This window comes from Girardinichthys multiradiatus, chromosome 5 (assembly GCF_021462225.1).
Source record: "Girardinichthys multiradiatus isolate DD_20200921_A chromosome 5, DD_fGirMul_XY1, whole genome shotgun sequence".
Classification (NCBI taxonomy): Eukaryota; Metazoa; Chordata; class Actinopteri; order Cyprinodontiformes; family Goodeidae; genus Girardinichthys; species Girardinichthys multiradiatus.
Genome location: NC_061798.1, coordinates 5,443,568 through 5,460,067, shown reverse-complemented (window position 1 = coordinate 5,460,067; position 16,500 = coordinate 5,443,568).

Sequence of the window (16,500 nt, the reverse complement as noted above, 5' to 3'; positions counted from 1 at the left end):
CTTCCAGTTGCAATAATTACCAAATACAAAAGTAAGGAAGTGAAAAATCCCTGAAATAATGTTCACTGAAACCTTAATTACAGTTTTCACTTTTACACAACTTTAGTTTTATATCAGACATGCGAGCCAATAATGTCGGGTGGTTAGGTACATCTGCTTGGCTGGTCATTGCATAGACCAGGACTGAACTGGGACAAAACTTTTGCATGTATTTCATATATACAATATTTCTAAAAACTTAGCTGTATTTACCATGTACACCAAACATAAAGTATGTGTAATTTTTAGACATTTGGGAGCATCTGCCTGCAGATTTTTCCCTTTTTTGCAGCTTTTCTGCACCTCCATTTGTCTTTTGTCTTTCCATTTTGCATCCTCCATCTTTAGGCATTTATAAGTCTCTGCTTAGCAGTTGTTGATAAGCTGTAGTTAGTTATTTCAAACAGTAGACAGTGCTATTGATTAAATCTGCTGCTTGAATTGAAAAGCTTGGCTTTACAAATGTAACCTTTTTTCTGTTTTTTTCATGTCTATCAAACATCTAGCAATAATTATTCCCTCTGTGTTTAAATTGAACCTTGTATATGCTTGAAAAGATGGACAGGCTTTCAGACCCTACCATTTAGCTCTAGGTGTCTGGCGAGTGCCAGTCCAGTCGCTCATGGACTGTTACAAAAATGGGGATATACTAAACTGGCCTAAACGACCGGCAACAAAAAACAAGCACCAGTGGGCTTCTTGCGAGTGTTCACCTGTACTGATGTGATAAAACCGAGACAAACTAGGAGCAAAGACAGGGAGGAGAGAAAAGTGTACGATGTTGAGGAAGACTGGTTGTAGTGAACCTGAATAAAGTCAAAAAACAATCAAATGAGTAGTTTGTGGGCCTGCCAGTTAAAATAAAAAATGTTTTGGCACAAAATGCCCTCCAGGCAAATCCCAGTCCAGCCCTGGTATCGACTTCCACCTCTTCAAGGCAGGCCACTCTTGCCAAGATGGTTCAAACAGGGAGGGTGCCGGACTGTTTGGTCTCCAAACTACTGCATCTCAGGAAACATTTGTCTTGACTTTTTCCTCCTTACAGAATACATCACAGAATGAATCTTCATTATATGAGGATATGTTTAAGCTGGAGACTTCCCTTTCTTTCTACTACTACTTTCTTGTTGGATGGCCATTGCTTTATGCCTAGGGTCAGAGGTCATGAGCTACAAGCCTGAACACAACTGAAAAGAAAATTGTGAAATGTCATAGAATATGTACTTTTGTAATGAACACTTAATACTCTCATACTCTGAGGATCTGTGGGTGTAGGAATTATTTTATTTAACAAGAATTGTCCCATTGAGATACAATACCTTGGCAAAAGCTACAATACATTGGCTAAAGCTTAAATTATCATCAAGCCAAAACTTACCTCTCTGCCAAAGAGGGCTATCCAATGTAGTAACTGCAAGGTTAGCAGTCACTAAGCAAGAAAATTGTATATTCAGTCTTTTTGGCATTAAATATGAATTATAGCTTGGTCAAATAACTTTGAAAATGTCAAATGCAGACTCAAATCAATCTATTGTTTCTGGTAAAGGTGATACCACTATATACAGTAGATAGTATTATCTGCATAAAAGTGTACCTGGCCTGGATCTAGACCTATCCCAGTATAATTTATGTAAATTAAAAAACAAACTGGTCCCTGGACTGACCCTTGAGCAACAGCCATCTTCACTTTAAAAGCTACAGAGTTCTGATTATCTATAGACACACAATGGGTTCTCTTAGTTAGTTGGAAAACCAATTCAAAACAGTCACTAAACCTACATATTGCAGGCTTTGTAACAGAAAGCCATGACCACAGTTAAAAGCTTTAGATAGATCTACAAAAAAGTGCAGCACGGGATGCTTTGCTATTGAAAGCATTAATTATGCTATTTGTTACTGCAGTTACTATGCTGTGGCTTTATCTAAGGCCAGACTGTGCATGGCTTAAAATATCACATTCAAATCAAAAATCACCTGTTCACTTAAAAGAGATTAAAATATTTAGCTGTAACTGACAGTCTTGAAATAAGGCATTGATTATCTAAAACTGTAGGATCATCACCTTTTAGCTACGGCAAAACCGTTGCAGACGTTCATGAGCTTGGAGTCAATTCACTACAGAAGTTGAGATTAAACACTGATGCAATGGGCCCAGCAATCAAATCTGCTGCTGACTTTAAGAAGTATGGCTCAATCTGATCTGGGTCAGAAGTCCAAACTTAATAAAGCTTTAAAAACTTAAGGGCAAACTTATAGGACAAACCAGTGGGACAATAGCTTTTACTTAGGCAAAACTGTCTGTCATACATTTTTATACAATTCCTTTAAGGTTTTATCACTTGTTCTCATATATGTTTTGGATCCCAGATTTTCCCAGCTTGTGCAAGACTCATATTAACGATTTTTAGTCAGACACACATACACATACCACAATTTATGGGTGTTATTGTACACAGTGACAGTTTAGGACAAATCTTAGTGGGTAGCACTGGATAAACATGGTGTGGTTGTGTATCTTCCCAGAAACATAATGTTTTAGCCCCAGAAAGCGGTACCACAGAATGGATAAATGTGGATCACAGGATAAATATTTAGATTTCTGGAGCTGATGGACGAGCTGAAGACACTCTCTTGGCCGACCTTCCTCCCGTCTTCCACCCCAGCACACGGGAAACGAGTTAAAAAACACATTTCCAAACATCCCCATTCATTACAAAATCTATTAAGCTGACGTCAATGTGCATTACATGTACAAGGTCTGAGACAGAGAAGACACTGTGCAGCCCCCACAGAGCACTTCTATAAAGGTTTTGTAGGTGTCAGTTTTTCAGATTGGTGGATATCTCATTGTGAAGCTCAACTCCCACAGGCTGTGATCATGGAGCTCAGCTCAAAGCTTTTTCCAGTGATGCTTAGCAGTTTGCTGCTGATAAGCAGCTTGCATTATATCTTTGTAGGAGACTGATAATCCAGTGCTTACAGTCAAATCTTGGTTCAGATCCGGTGGTCTGCAGTTTACATGGGTTGAAACTGTCCAATGTTGATATAAGAGGGACATACACTGCCCACTGTACTCCCAGGAAAAAGGAATAACTCTCTAATAACTGTATGCAAACCATTGTGCATTTGTATTCCTTTAGCCTGATACCCCTAAATGGATAAATGGATAACATTTGTAAAAGGCTCAGAGGCAGGGGTATTCAGACTTTTTGTACCACTGGCCGAAATCACCAAATTAAAAGATCTCAGGGAGCCATAAAATGTTTTTCTTCTTAACAAAAGATTCACAACAAATTTCATTGGTTTTAATCCAAGGTCTGGAAAACAGTTTAAGATGTTTGCCTTGATAAAGGAAAGCTATATAATTGCCTAACATTTTGGGTCAAATGTTTTCTATGTTGTTGGTCTAGAAATTGCTTTTAAGTCTATTCCTAGCAACAAAAATAACAATTGTTTTCAAAAACATTTGCTGTATTTAACCAAGATTAATCAGTGGGTGTACCAAAGTGTTTTTGCCTAAAATGTCGCTGGATATTTGTGGTCCTACTTACTATGATATTAAAATGAATGCAAAAAAAAAATGGCTAGTAAAAGAAAAAGACTTTGTGTTCTACATAACATTTTCCATATAAGATAGAATTTGTACCATTCTTCCACTCTGGTCAGGGGCCACACAAAATTATTCCAAGGGCCGCAAATGGTCCCCAGGTCGTATTTTGGACACCCTTGCAGGTTTAGGGTTTTTAAAATGTATCAGAGGCTTTAATCCATCAACTGAAAATGGAAAGAGTATGACACAACTACCAAGACGTGATCTAAACTGTGACAAGCTAGGCAAGGAGAGCATTAAACAGAGAAAAGGCTCTTGATAATTCAATTTTCAATTCAATTCAATCCAATTCAGTTTTATTTATATAGCGCCAATTCACAACACATGTCGTCTCCTGGCACTTCACAAAGGGTTTGGAATGGTATAGGGTTGTGGGGGAGGTTAGAATAAACTACTGAGTGTTAGAGTTTGGACATTTTAAAATGGCAGGGGTACTAAGTAAAATAATACACTGATAAATTGTGTCCATGTAGAGCCCACTGGTGGCCATTGTTATACTAAAAACCACAAGGATTGGGGATACCTCTCTCTGTCAGACTGATTATAACCATTGGAAAAGAGAAGGGGTCATACAGGTAGCAGAAATGAAGGGTGTGTTTGTACCTCAACCATAACTGAGCCAGTTTAAGCTAAACCTGACTCCCCCTTACTCCATCCAACAGGGAGGGAGGAAGGCAGAGGTAAAAATAATTGGTGAGTGTTGTTTCCTGTTGTATTGTGTGAAAGGTGGGTAACTTTAAAATGGTCAATTCAATCTAATCATATAGATTTCAAGTCAGGCACATACATTCCAATTAATCCTAACCATTGAACAGTGCAGTCAGATTCAGTTATTTATTCAAATTGGATAAAAAGTTTTTCTATCTAAGGAAACCCAGCAGATTGCATCCAGTCAGTGACTTGCAGCAGTCACTCCTCCTGGATGAGCATGTAGCGACAGTGGACAGTCACTGGTGTTGACATTGCAGCAATCCCTCATACTGAGCATGCATGAGGCGACAGTGGAGAGGAAAAACTCCCTTTTAACAGGAAGAAAGCTCCAACAGAACCAGGCTCAGTGTGAGCGGCCATCTGCCACGACCTACTGGTGGTTTGAGAGAACAGAGCAGAGACAAAAAGAGAACAAAGAAGCACTGATCCAGGAGTCCTTTCTATGGGAAGGAAAAGTAAATGTTAATGGATGTAGCTCCTTTAGTCATTTCATCTAGGAAGAAAAAACAGATAAACTCTGCGCCAGTTTTCAAGTTTATGTATGAGAGAGAGCACATACAGTTAGTCACAGTAAAAGCTCAGTCAGTAGCTATGTCTAGGAGAGAGAAAGGGTTAAACACTGAAAGACAGGGTCATGTGGATCATCGGTAGAGGGTGAGCATTAAGTTGTTGGCAGCAGTAGCTTGGACGATGCCCCCTTCAGGAAGGTGTCACAGGTAGATAGAGATTCAGGCCTGCTGTAGCTTCTAGGAAGAGAAAAGAGAGAGAACATAAAGTTAAAAGCTGAAATAACAGCCAATAATGCAAATTTGGAGAGTAGTAGAATGTAGCAGAGGGTGAAAGTGGTCATTCTGTCGTCCAGCAGCCTAAGCCTATAGCAACATAACTACAGAGATAGCTCAGGATAACCTAAGCCACTCTAACTATAAGCTTTATCAAAAGGAAAGTTTTAAGCCTAGCCTTAAAAGTAGACAGGGTGTCTGCCTCACGGACTAAAACCGGGAGCTGGTTCCACAGGAGAGGAGCCTTATAACTAAAGGATCTGCCTCCCATTCTACTTCTAGAGACTCTAGGAACCACCAGTAAACCTGCAGTCTGAGAACGAAGTGCTCTGTTAGGAACATATGGAACAATCAGATCTCTGATGTATGATGGATCTAGATCATTAAGGGCTTTATATGTGAGGAAGAGAATTTTAAATTCTATTCTGGATTTAACAGGGAGCCAATGAAGGGAAGCTAAAATAGGAGAAATATGATCTCTCTTTTTATCATTTTCATCAGAACTCTTGCTGCAGCATTTTGAATCACCTGAAGGCTTTTAACTGCATTTTGTGGACATCCTGATAGTAACGAATTACAATAGTCCAGCCTTGAAGTAACAAATGCATGGACTCGTTTTTCAGCGTCACTCCTGGATAGGATATTTCTAATTTTGGCAATGTTCCGGAGGTGAAAGAAGGAAATCCTAGAAACCTGTTTAATATGGGATTTTAATGACATGTCCTGGTCAAAAATAACACCAAGGTTTTTTACTTTATTACCGGAGGTCAATTTAATGCCATCCAGGTTAAGTGACTGACTAAGCAGTTTCTTTTTTAAAGACTGATCTAGAGACAACAACTTCTGTCTTGTCTGAATTTAGAAGCAAAACATTTAACGTCATCCAAGTTTTTATGTCTTCAAGACATGCTTGTAGTCTAACTTGTTGGCCTCATCAGGATTTATGGATAAATAAAGCTGAGTATCATCAGCGTAACAGTTATCCCATGCTGCCTGATAATTTTACCTATTGGAAGCATAAATGTAGTAAAGAGAATTAGCCCGAGCACTGAACCCTGAGGTACTCCACAATTAATCCTGGAGTTTAAAGATGATTTATCATTTACATGAACAAACTGGAATCTGTCAGACAAATAAGATTTAAACCAGCCTTGCACTGTTCCCCTGATCCCTACAGCATATTCCACCCTTTCTAAGAGAATATTGTGATCGACTGTATCAAATGCAGCACTGAGATCTAACAGAACAAGTACAGACACAAGTCCATTATCTGAGGCCATAAGAATATTATTAGTGACTTTCAGCAGAGCTGTTTCAGTGTTATGATGAGCACTGAAACCTGACTGAAACTCTTCAAACAGGTCATTGCTGTGTAAATGCTCACACATTTGATTAGCAACTATTTTCTCAAGACTTTTACATAAGAACGGAAGATTGGATATAGTTTTGTAATTTATTAAATCATCTTGATCAAGCAAAAGTTTCTTAAGTAAAGGTTTAATGATAATTTAATTATATGTGGTACATATTCATTTACTAAAGATAGATTAATCATATCTAAAATGGGGCTGGTAATCAGAGGGAACACTTCCTTAAATAATTTGGTTGGGATTGGGTCTAACATACAGGTTGAAGGTTTAGATGAAGTTAATATTTCTGATAACTCAGGAAGCAGGATCAAAACAGTCCAAACACAGATCTGGTTCTACAGTTACTTCCAATGTTGTCTCGCTTGCTGAGGATGAAGTAATCATCTTCGGGAGTATGTCAATGATTTTGTTTTTAATAGAATCAATTTTATTTAAAAAGAATCCTATAAAGTCATGACTGCTGAGAGCTAAGGGAATGGATGGCTCAACAGAGCTATGATTCTGTGTAAGTTTAGCAACTGTACTAAAGAAAAACCTAGGATTATTCTTGTTCTTTTCTATTACTGATGAGAAATAAGCTGTTCTAGCTTGGTGAAGTGTCTTTTTATACAACACTAGGCTGTGTTTCCAGATTAAGTAGGAATCCTCTTGGTGTGTAGAGCGCCATTTTCTTTCCAATTTTCTAACATTGTGCTTTAAAGTACGCAGCTCTGAATTAAACCAAGGAGCCTACCTCCTGTGAATAATTACCTTCTTTATCAAGGGGGCTACATTGTCTAATGCACCATGCAATGATGAAGTAACACTATGAACAAGAAAATAAATTTGTGAAGGGGAAGAAACAAAATTATTGCCCTCCACTGTGTTTTTCTGTGATAATGGGGAAATTAAAAGTGGAACAGATTCTTTAAAGGTTGTTACAGCAATTTTGGTCGTGGGTGAGACACTGTCTTAATAGGGTAATGGGTGGGTAGCAGTACAGAAGCTGCAGAGAGGAGTGTTAAACTGCGACCCTGCTTTCTGGTCTGAACCCTGGGTTGTCAGAGGTTTGGAGAACTAATCAATTCGGCCAGATTCATAGAAAGAAGAGCTGCTCCATCCAAAGTGGGATGGATGCCGTCTCTCCGGATCAGACCAGGTTTCCCCAAAATGTTTGCCAATTATCATTGTTGCCCAAATCATTTTCTGGACACCACCTTGGCAGCCAGCGGTTGAATGACAACATGCGGCTAAACATGTCATCACTGGTCAGATCAGGGAGGGGACCAGAGAAAATTACGGAATCCGACATTGTTTTGGAAAACTCACACACCGAAGCAACACTAACTTTAGTGACCTCCGATTAGCGTAACCGGGTGTCATTACCGCCAGTGTGAATAACAACCTTATGGTATTTTCACTTAGCTATGAGTTTCAAGAAGGATTTGATGTCGCCTGTTCTGGCCCCAGGCAGACATTTGACTATGGTCGCTGGTGTCTCTAGTGCCATGTTTCTGACTATGGAGCTGCCAATTACCAGAGTTGGCTTCTCAGCGGGTGTGTCGCTGAGCGGGCAAAATCTGTTAGAAGCGCAGATGGGTTGGTGGTGACCTGTGGGCTGGGATCTAGGACTATGCTTTCTATGTACCGTCACCCAGCCGGCCTGAGGCCCCGGCTGCGCGGGCTCTGCTGGAGGACTGCTACGAGGAGCTACCCTTGGTGGCTCTGCGCTGGCTAAGAGGCCTCGGCTATCTGCTGGTTTTACAACAGCGCGGAGCCGGGCCTCCAATTCCGACACCCTCACCTCCAAAGCTACAAAAATGCTACATTTATTACACATACCATTATCACTAAAGGAGACAGAGGAGTAAGTGAACATCTGACACAGAGAGCAGGAGAGAGGAGAAGACTCAGAGAGAGAAACAGCAGAACAGGTAGCCATGGTTGAGCTAACGCTAAGCTAGCGACCCCTTACCAGTACAAAAAAAAACAAAACGTGTAAGACACAGAGGGTCCCCAAACATTAAATGCAGCAGCAGAAAATATGTATTTTAATGTTCTTATGTATTAGAACAAGTCAGAGATATCACAGTAAAGGGAAATCAGATCAATCGAGAGAGCCTTCACACACCAAACAATCCACCGAGTGCAACAGTGAAAACAGGAAGTGACGAAAACGCCTTACCACGCCTCACGTCTAAAAATATGAGAGGTAATAATTTGGAGGAGCTGCGGAGATCAACAGCTCAGGCAGAAGAATTTGTCAATCATTTGTTGTCTACTCTTCAAATCTGTCCTTTATAGTAGAGTGGTAAGAGAAAAAGAAATCATTCAAATACAGCCATAAGAAATCACTACAAGCCATGAAGGGTACACAGCAGATTAGGTAAACATTAAGAATTCTGGCCTACATCCAAAATGGTATGTATGGCCCAAAACTAACACTGTCATATCTGGAATGAACAACTCAGACAAAACTAACACGAAAGAAAAGTAGCTGCTGCGATGCTATTTAGCAACCCTCTAAGCCCCAGAAGTACCTTTAAGTACCACTAAAACAAAAATGAATGTGCATATGAGGTAGCGTGCTATGGCCGATTGCAGCGCAAACAGCTTTAGCATCAACAGCTGAGATAATGGAGACACAATTTTGCACATTTATAGGGAATATGTGGAATATTTTGTAGCATCAGGCTTCACAGTATGTTAGCACTCAAGCAGCTAAGCACCACAAACAAAGCAAAACACAATGAAATAAACAGCATTTAAATTGTTTTATCCTAGACTAATTTTCTCTGCCTAGACACAACCTCTTACTGTGAAGTGTTCTGATCTCTTTAAAAAAGGTTTGGCTCAAACTCTTTTTGCAGAAGCTAAGACAGCCAGTGTCAGTTGAGTAGTATTTTGTTTGGCTGGGGTATGATCACCGGATTTACTTTGGATCCAAAGTTTCCTCGAAGATGTAGTTTCTTACTTTGACAGTGAGATCAAGACAGTCAGGTGCATGTCCTACAAAATTCAGCCTGTTGAGCCTACTGGCTATCGACAAAATATCTCCTGGATGTTATATAAACACGACGCTCTTCCCCAGCTGTGTGCTGATAGGACTATGCAGCCGATTGATAAAACTTCCACCTCTCTTCTCAAGGACAATGGCGCTTCTATCAGTGTTGACAGTCTAATTCTTGAAAACACACTCAGACTTATATATTCGCACCATCAAGATTCCACCGTACCCTTGCTAAATCTTTACTTATGTGTGTGTTGCTTACCCCTGCTGAGGTTTGTTGTACTACTTCAGACTGTATTGTGCTAAGAATAGAGTCTGAAATATGATTTTTTTTTCCTCCCATCTTACTTTACCTAAATGTGTGATTTCATTACTTTTCATAGATTTTCAGATTTCTCAGGATTACCAGCAAAAGCCAATTATTATTAGTATTTCATTACTTTTTCATTGATTTTTAGTTTTATCAGAAGGATTACCAGCGAAAACCAAATATTATTAGTAATTTGGACTTTAGCTGCTCTCACACCAATGACCCAGCTTTCTGAATTAGACTACAATGGACTGTTATGACTTAATTCAACTTCAGTACCAGTAAAAGCAATATATCATTAGCACCTGAAAATGTAGATTAAAGCTGTTTTGTACCCGTGACTCAGCTTCCCTAGTTAGAATTCAGTGGAATGATGAGACTATTAGATTTCTCAGAAGGATTCATAGATTTCTCAGAAGGATTGTAGTATCATTTGATTTGTTTTTCTGTCTGTATCTGTGTTTATTTTCTTTGTGATTGAATTGTAATTGTATGTAGAACACTTTGAGTGTCTCGTTACTGAAAAGCGCTATATAAATAAACTTACCTTACCTTACCTTACCTTACCTTACCTTACCTTGAGAGCTGCGGGCAAAGAGGAAGTATACTGCTCCAAACAGTTTTGTAGCTCTATGACATCATAGGTATTTCAGCTGTAAAACGCCTTCTTCCTGGGAGCTGACATTAAAATGGGTTAACTCTGTGAATTTTAGGATTCAGAGTTCTCTTTTGATCTCTTTGTGTAGTTCAGTCCTTGTTCGTACCCATGGCTTGGCCCAACTCTAAATACTGGGCAGTCCTTGAAAAAAGTTGTGTTAGAGGCTGCCAGAGACTGGGGATTGTACCACAGGCTCCCCTTTCCACAGAACAGCAAGACTAAACATACAATCAAATGTACAATGAAATGGTCTACTTCAAAGTTATATTGTTAGAATGGCTCAATTGAAGTGTAGACCTAAATCCATTTAAAAGACTCAAAAATTGTTGTTCATCGATGCTCCTTATCCAGTCTGTCTGAGCTTAAGGTATTTTGCAAAGAAGAATGGACAAAAATCAGTTTCTAGAGGTACAAAGTTACAAACTGACAAAACATGACAAAGTTCCTGGGATAAAAATACTTTTGCAAGGCACTGTAAATAATATTTTATGGTGTGGCTGTGATCACCACCTTCATCTCAAGGCAGCAAGTTGCTAAAAGGTCAATGTCATCAAGATTTATTGCTGTGAAGAAAAGCTGAAGCTTAGCCATGGAGTTTTAGCAGAATAGCTTCATCCTTTTAAACCAGGGATCAGCAAGCTGCAGCTCCTGTGTGACATGTGGCTCCGAATAGCTTTAAACCAAAAATCATATAGAAATAAGAAATATCTTTATATTAACGTTGTAGTAATTGTTGTATGTAGTTGTATCTGTATGTTATATACATACTTTTCATTTTCAATACATATTGGAAGAGTTTAGCTGAGGGCAATTCATTATTTTTTTCCTTATTTGTGTTAAAACCTAAAGTTATGAATAAAATGTATTGGGGTTCATTATTTTCACAGCAGAATAAGAAAAATTTTAAACAGTACAATTTTTTGAACTTTTTGAACTTCTTTTTCTTTCCCAATGGTTTACTTAATTATTATTTATTTTTTTACCAGACACAAGTCTTCACATTAGTTTTAGAGGAGTTCACGATCAACTCTATGGCTTCATGATGTCCAGATCCTGAGTTGCAAAAACAAATCCAAACTATCAACCCTCCACCACAATGCTGGAAAGTTGCAATGAAATGCTCCTGAAGAATTGTGGTTCATTCAGATGCAACTTTGCAAACCAAAGTTGTGCTGTGATATTTGTTTGGGAGAGACAATGTATTCTCCAACAAAACCTGTCCAAACATGTCATGCTTTGTCATTATTTCTAATTTTACTCCTAACCTTAAAAATATGACTAGCTAACAGTGGTTTGTCGAGTCTGTGATGTAGCTTTTGTCTGCAGTTTGGCCTTATAGCCTCTAAGATTGATTGTCAGCAACATTTGCTTCTGTGTCTTTTATCCTTTAAATTGTGTTAGCTCCCACCTGAATGCTTCACTACAAGTAAACTGCCAGATCTGCTCTGATGACAAGTTTAATCTGTGTACTGATAAGATGCACCTGTGGTCTACTTTCCTTTTTACAGTCAGGCTGGGTAACACTTGCTTTAAATGCTACTTTCTCTTATGGTGTCATACTTTTTTTTACTTTATATGCTGCCTTTGGGTTTGATTTTCAAAATACGGAATCTTATGTCCTGTGTATCATCCACTACGCAGAGTCAGAGGTTTATTTACAGTCAAAGCAAGGACTCCTTTAAAGGTCAACTAACACAAACACAACTATCCCTATTTGGTTTGTTTAGTTATGTGTATTGTTTTTTTTTATGAATTTGAACATCAAAAGCAGTTTTTACAAGAAAAAAAATCACCTTCCTTAAAAGGGAAATGAGTGAAACGATACATTTTCTTTAAATTGAGAAACTTTCTATAAACGTTCTGTGGGTAGTTGGTTGTTATATTGGAGGCAGTAACATAGTGCAGTATTTACATGCTCAGACTTTTCTCTGTCATGTGATGGAGCGTCTCTGTTTGAGCGCAGCCTGTCTGGGCCTGTCAGTACTGAGAGCAGCAGCCTGTACAGCTCATTGACCACTGATGGCGGGAGTCTTACTTAGAAACTAATGGCATGAGCTGTTGGAGCACAGCACATACAGAAACCTCTGCAGCAGCAAATCCTTAAGTGAGCCAAGAAACACAGTCCAAACTGATAAAGAGGCAACCATGATCTCAGCACTTACTTCATACACCAATCTAACAGTTTTCCATTACAAGACACTTTTACCATGGTTATCTACTCACACACAAATACCACCTCTAAACAGTGAGCTAAAGCAGTTTAACGACTCATACTTGGCTGCTGCATGATTCCACTGTTTTATTGACATAATGCAGACTGTAGTTTGGAGATGGTTTGCATCACGTTTACTCTCCATGCATGTGAAATATAGTTATTTTTAAATGAACCTTTAACATAATAGTTTTAGCTCATGTTTTGGCCATATTTATCTAAAGAAAAATAGGTATCTTCTCACATTGCAGCTGGGGAGCACCTAGATTCAGGTTCAGAGAGATAGGAGCAGTGACTTTTTCAATAAACGAGTAATTATATCAGCTGAAAAACGTTCTCTATCTCTTTGTAAATATTAAGAAAATAATGTTAATGTTAAACATTTTCCCTGTTCTTTACAGCGGAAAGATGATCTCCTCTAAAGAGTTGTGTTAGCAGAGGCTAAAAGAAAGTGGGATCTTCAGTCCCACACCCCACACAAAACTGGCTGAAATCCATGTGGAAAGTCTGTGCGAACTACGACAGGCAGACAATATAACGTTCACACCATGCGTGAGTGAATGTGTGTGTGTGTGTGTGTGTGTGTGTGTGTGTGTGTGTGCGATCAGTGTGTCAGAGGGCGGCTGCTGGAAAGTAAACAAATCAGACTTTCTGTAGTAAATGACACACTTAGTAAGACCTCTTAAGTGTGTAAAGGCTTTTAAAGCGTCCCATGCCACTGTGAGTTAACACTAATTTCTGTGATTATAGTTAATCAAGAACAATAATTTCTAGTAATGCAGCTGAAAGTATTAGTTATTGTAAGAAGATGTGGAGTTAAATAAGATCAAAATGATTTGCTGGGTTTCTCTTTGTGTTTGGTATGACTTTTTCTGTCAAAAATTAGGGTTAGAAAAAAATAGTTTGATGCAGTCTTGTGGGTTTATTTCATTTCTGTAAAATGTGTTGAAAAAGCCAACATGAGAGTCTGTTTTTGCACCCAAATGGTGCACAATGGTGCAAAACTGAAAACAGTGGAAATTAATTTGATCCAAATCAAACATTGTAATAATAATAATAATAATAACATACCTATGTGTGCATACACACACACCTTTACACATCTATCTATCTATCTATCTATCTATCTATCTATCTATCTATCTATCTATCTATCTATCTATCTATCTATCTATCTATCTATCTATCTATCTATCTATCTATCTATCTATCTATCTATCTATCTATCTATCTATCTATCTATCTATCTATCTATCTATCTATCTATCTATCTATCTATCTATCTATCTATCTATCTATCTATCTATCTATCTATCTATCTATCTATCTATCTATCTATCTATCTATCTATCTATCTATCTATCTATCTATCTATCTATCTATCTATCTATCTATCTATCTATCTATCTATCTATCTATCTATCTACCTTGTGAAGATGTTGGCTGAAGCGAGTGAGATTCATAATCCAAAGTGATTGTGTATAATGGGTCAAAGGCCACTCTGCAAAAACGCAGCCATTATTCCAAAAGAATCCTAAAATTCCAGATTACAGTTTGGAAATGCGCTCAAGGACAAACATATTATTATCTGTGCTGTAACCAGAGGAAACTCAAACTGAAGACTTTGACCACAATAACCATGATCACATTAAGAGGAAAAAAGAGGAAGTTTGCAAGCCTAAGAACACCACCTATCTGTGATGTATTTGGGTGGAATAATCATGTTGTGTCAGAGTTTTGCTGCAGGAAGGACTGGTGCAATTTGCAATACAGATGGTATCATCAGGAAAGAATATTTTGTGAAAATATGGAAGCAACATCTCAAGACAGCAGCCAGGTAGTTAAAGCTTGGGGACGAATGGGTCTTCAGAATGGACAATGACTCTAAGCATAAAGCATATTAGTTATTCAGATGCTTAAGGATAACATAGTCATTGTTTTGAAATGCCATGCCAAAGCCCTGAAAAGGTGTGTGGAAGCAAAGAAGCCTTCAAACCTGATGCAGTTATAGTTCAATCTGGATGAATGGGCTAAAGGTTCTGTAAGTTTGTGGAGGTGTCATACTGTTTAAAATGTGATTGTAACGTCTGACTTTTAGGACACTTACATAAAATCCTTGGCAGGGTCCTAAAGGGGGGTTTAGGGGCTGGTGCACAGGGAGAACCTGCAAATTCCATAAAGAAAGAGCCCATGCCAGGATTCAAACCCAGTGCTGACCACCGGGGCACCATGCAGCTTGCAAATAGAAATAATATAGGACATCCTAACTCATCTAAAACATGTGCAGTTTAGTCTGATTTAGTGTCAGACAGTAAGAAAAGGGGCTCTATATCTATCGATCATGAATATATAAAACTCTAAACCCAAAATTATACATACCCAGATTTAGGTTTAATATAATCTTTGAATGTGAACTTTCCTCTAACTAAAAGTAATATTAATATTTTGGAGCAGCCCAACCAGAGGCCTGGCTTGAATCTGATAGAGAATCATCCCTAATCATTAGGGTGACAGCAAGGAGGCCCTCCAAACTCAAAAGCATGGAACTCATCACTAAAGATCATTAAAACACAAGTGGATTATTAAAAAGGTTTGACTGCAGCAAGGCCAATAAGAAATTTTCCACTGATCATTGAGAAACACATAAATCACTTTTGACCAGTCATTTCTTTATTAAAATGTAAGTAAAACAGACAGATTATCTCTCTTCTAAACCTGCCAGAGGTATATAGAATTCTGGCCTTGACCATATATATATAAATATATATATATATATATTTATATGTTTAAATCCCTACATGCATACTTTAAATGTGATGGTGCAGCGAGGAGATGTTTGCTTGCCAGACGCCTCTGTGTCTCGTCTTTATTTGCGTCCATCAGTCTCTATCCTGCGGCCTGACAGCACTTCTGGGCGCACAGCTTATCGGTTCCCTGTGTTTACTCCTAAATGGATCCCCATTAGCAGCTAAAAGATGGGGGGGAGAGAGGAGATCAGGGCTTTTCCGACGCTGTTTGACCCAAACGGCGGTCAGCTGGTTAACAGTTCAGACGGACACATCTCAATCTCAGGGCGCAGACCCCTAAAGTCTGTCAGAAAAGGAAGCCGTTGAAACGCCCCAATCATCAGCTGTGATTGTCCGTCTTTTCACTCAGTTCACTTACAAACTATTAGGTGAAACGAAGGGACTGTGATTGTAAATGAATAAGGTTGGTGGACAAGCAATTCTCACTGATTTAAAATCAAAATTCTTTGAAAAACAAAACTATATTCTTCGCTGGTCTTCACTTGACTCATCCAGTCAACTGCCGGGCATGCTGAAAAATCCCCACCTGGATGCTGAAGATATTCTCGCGATGTTTGTCCACAGGCTTATAGCTGCTGTTTTTCACATTGGGACACGAATGTGTGGCTGTAATTATACAAAAATGGCCTTGGGAAACCGCTGTTCTGCGGCTAGAGGAACAATTACGCGCAGAGAAAACAGCAATTGATGCCTCCCACTCTAATTTTCACATAACTCTTTGGACAATTTATCTTCCCCGATGATAATTACAGCAAATATCTGGACAGGTGTTGATCCCATTACCCCGGAAAAAGCTTGTTGAAACTGAGTTTAGGCAGAACAACTCCAAGACGTGTGAGGGTCGCCGCAAGACGAGAGTAACTGATAATGGTATAATTATAACTGCTGCTGTATTTCTAATACAGTAGCAGGCTTCAGAGGAAGTAATGTGGCTTCCTCTTGTTTTGTTCCCCTTAAATTTTGATTCGGTCATTTTTATGATTGTTCGTGTGGTTGAAAGTTATTTAGTTAA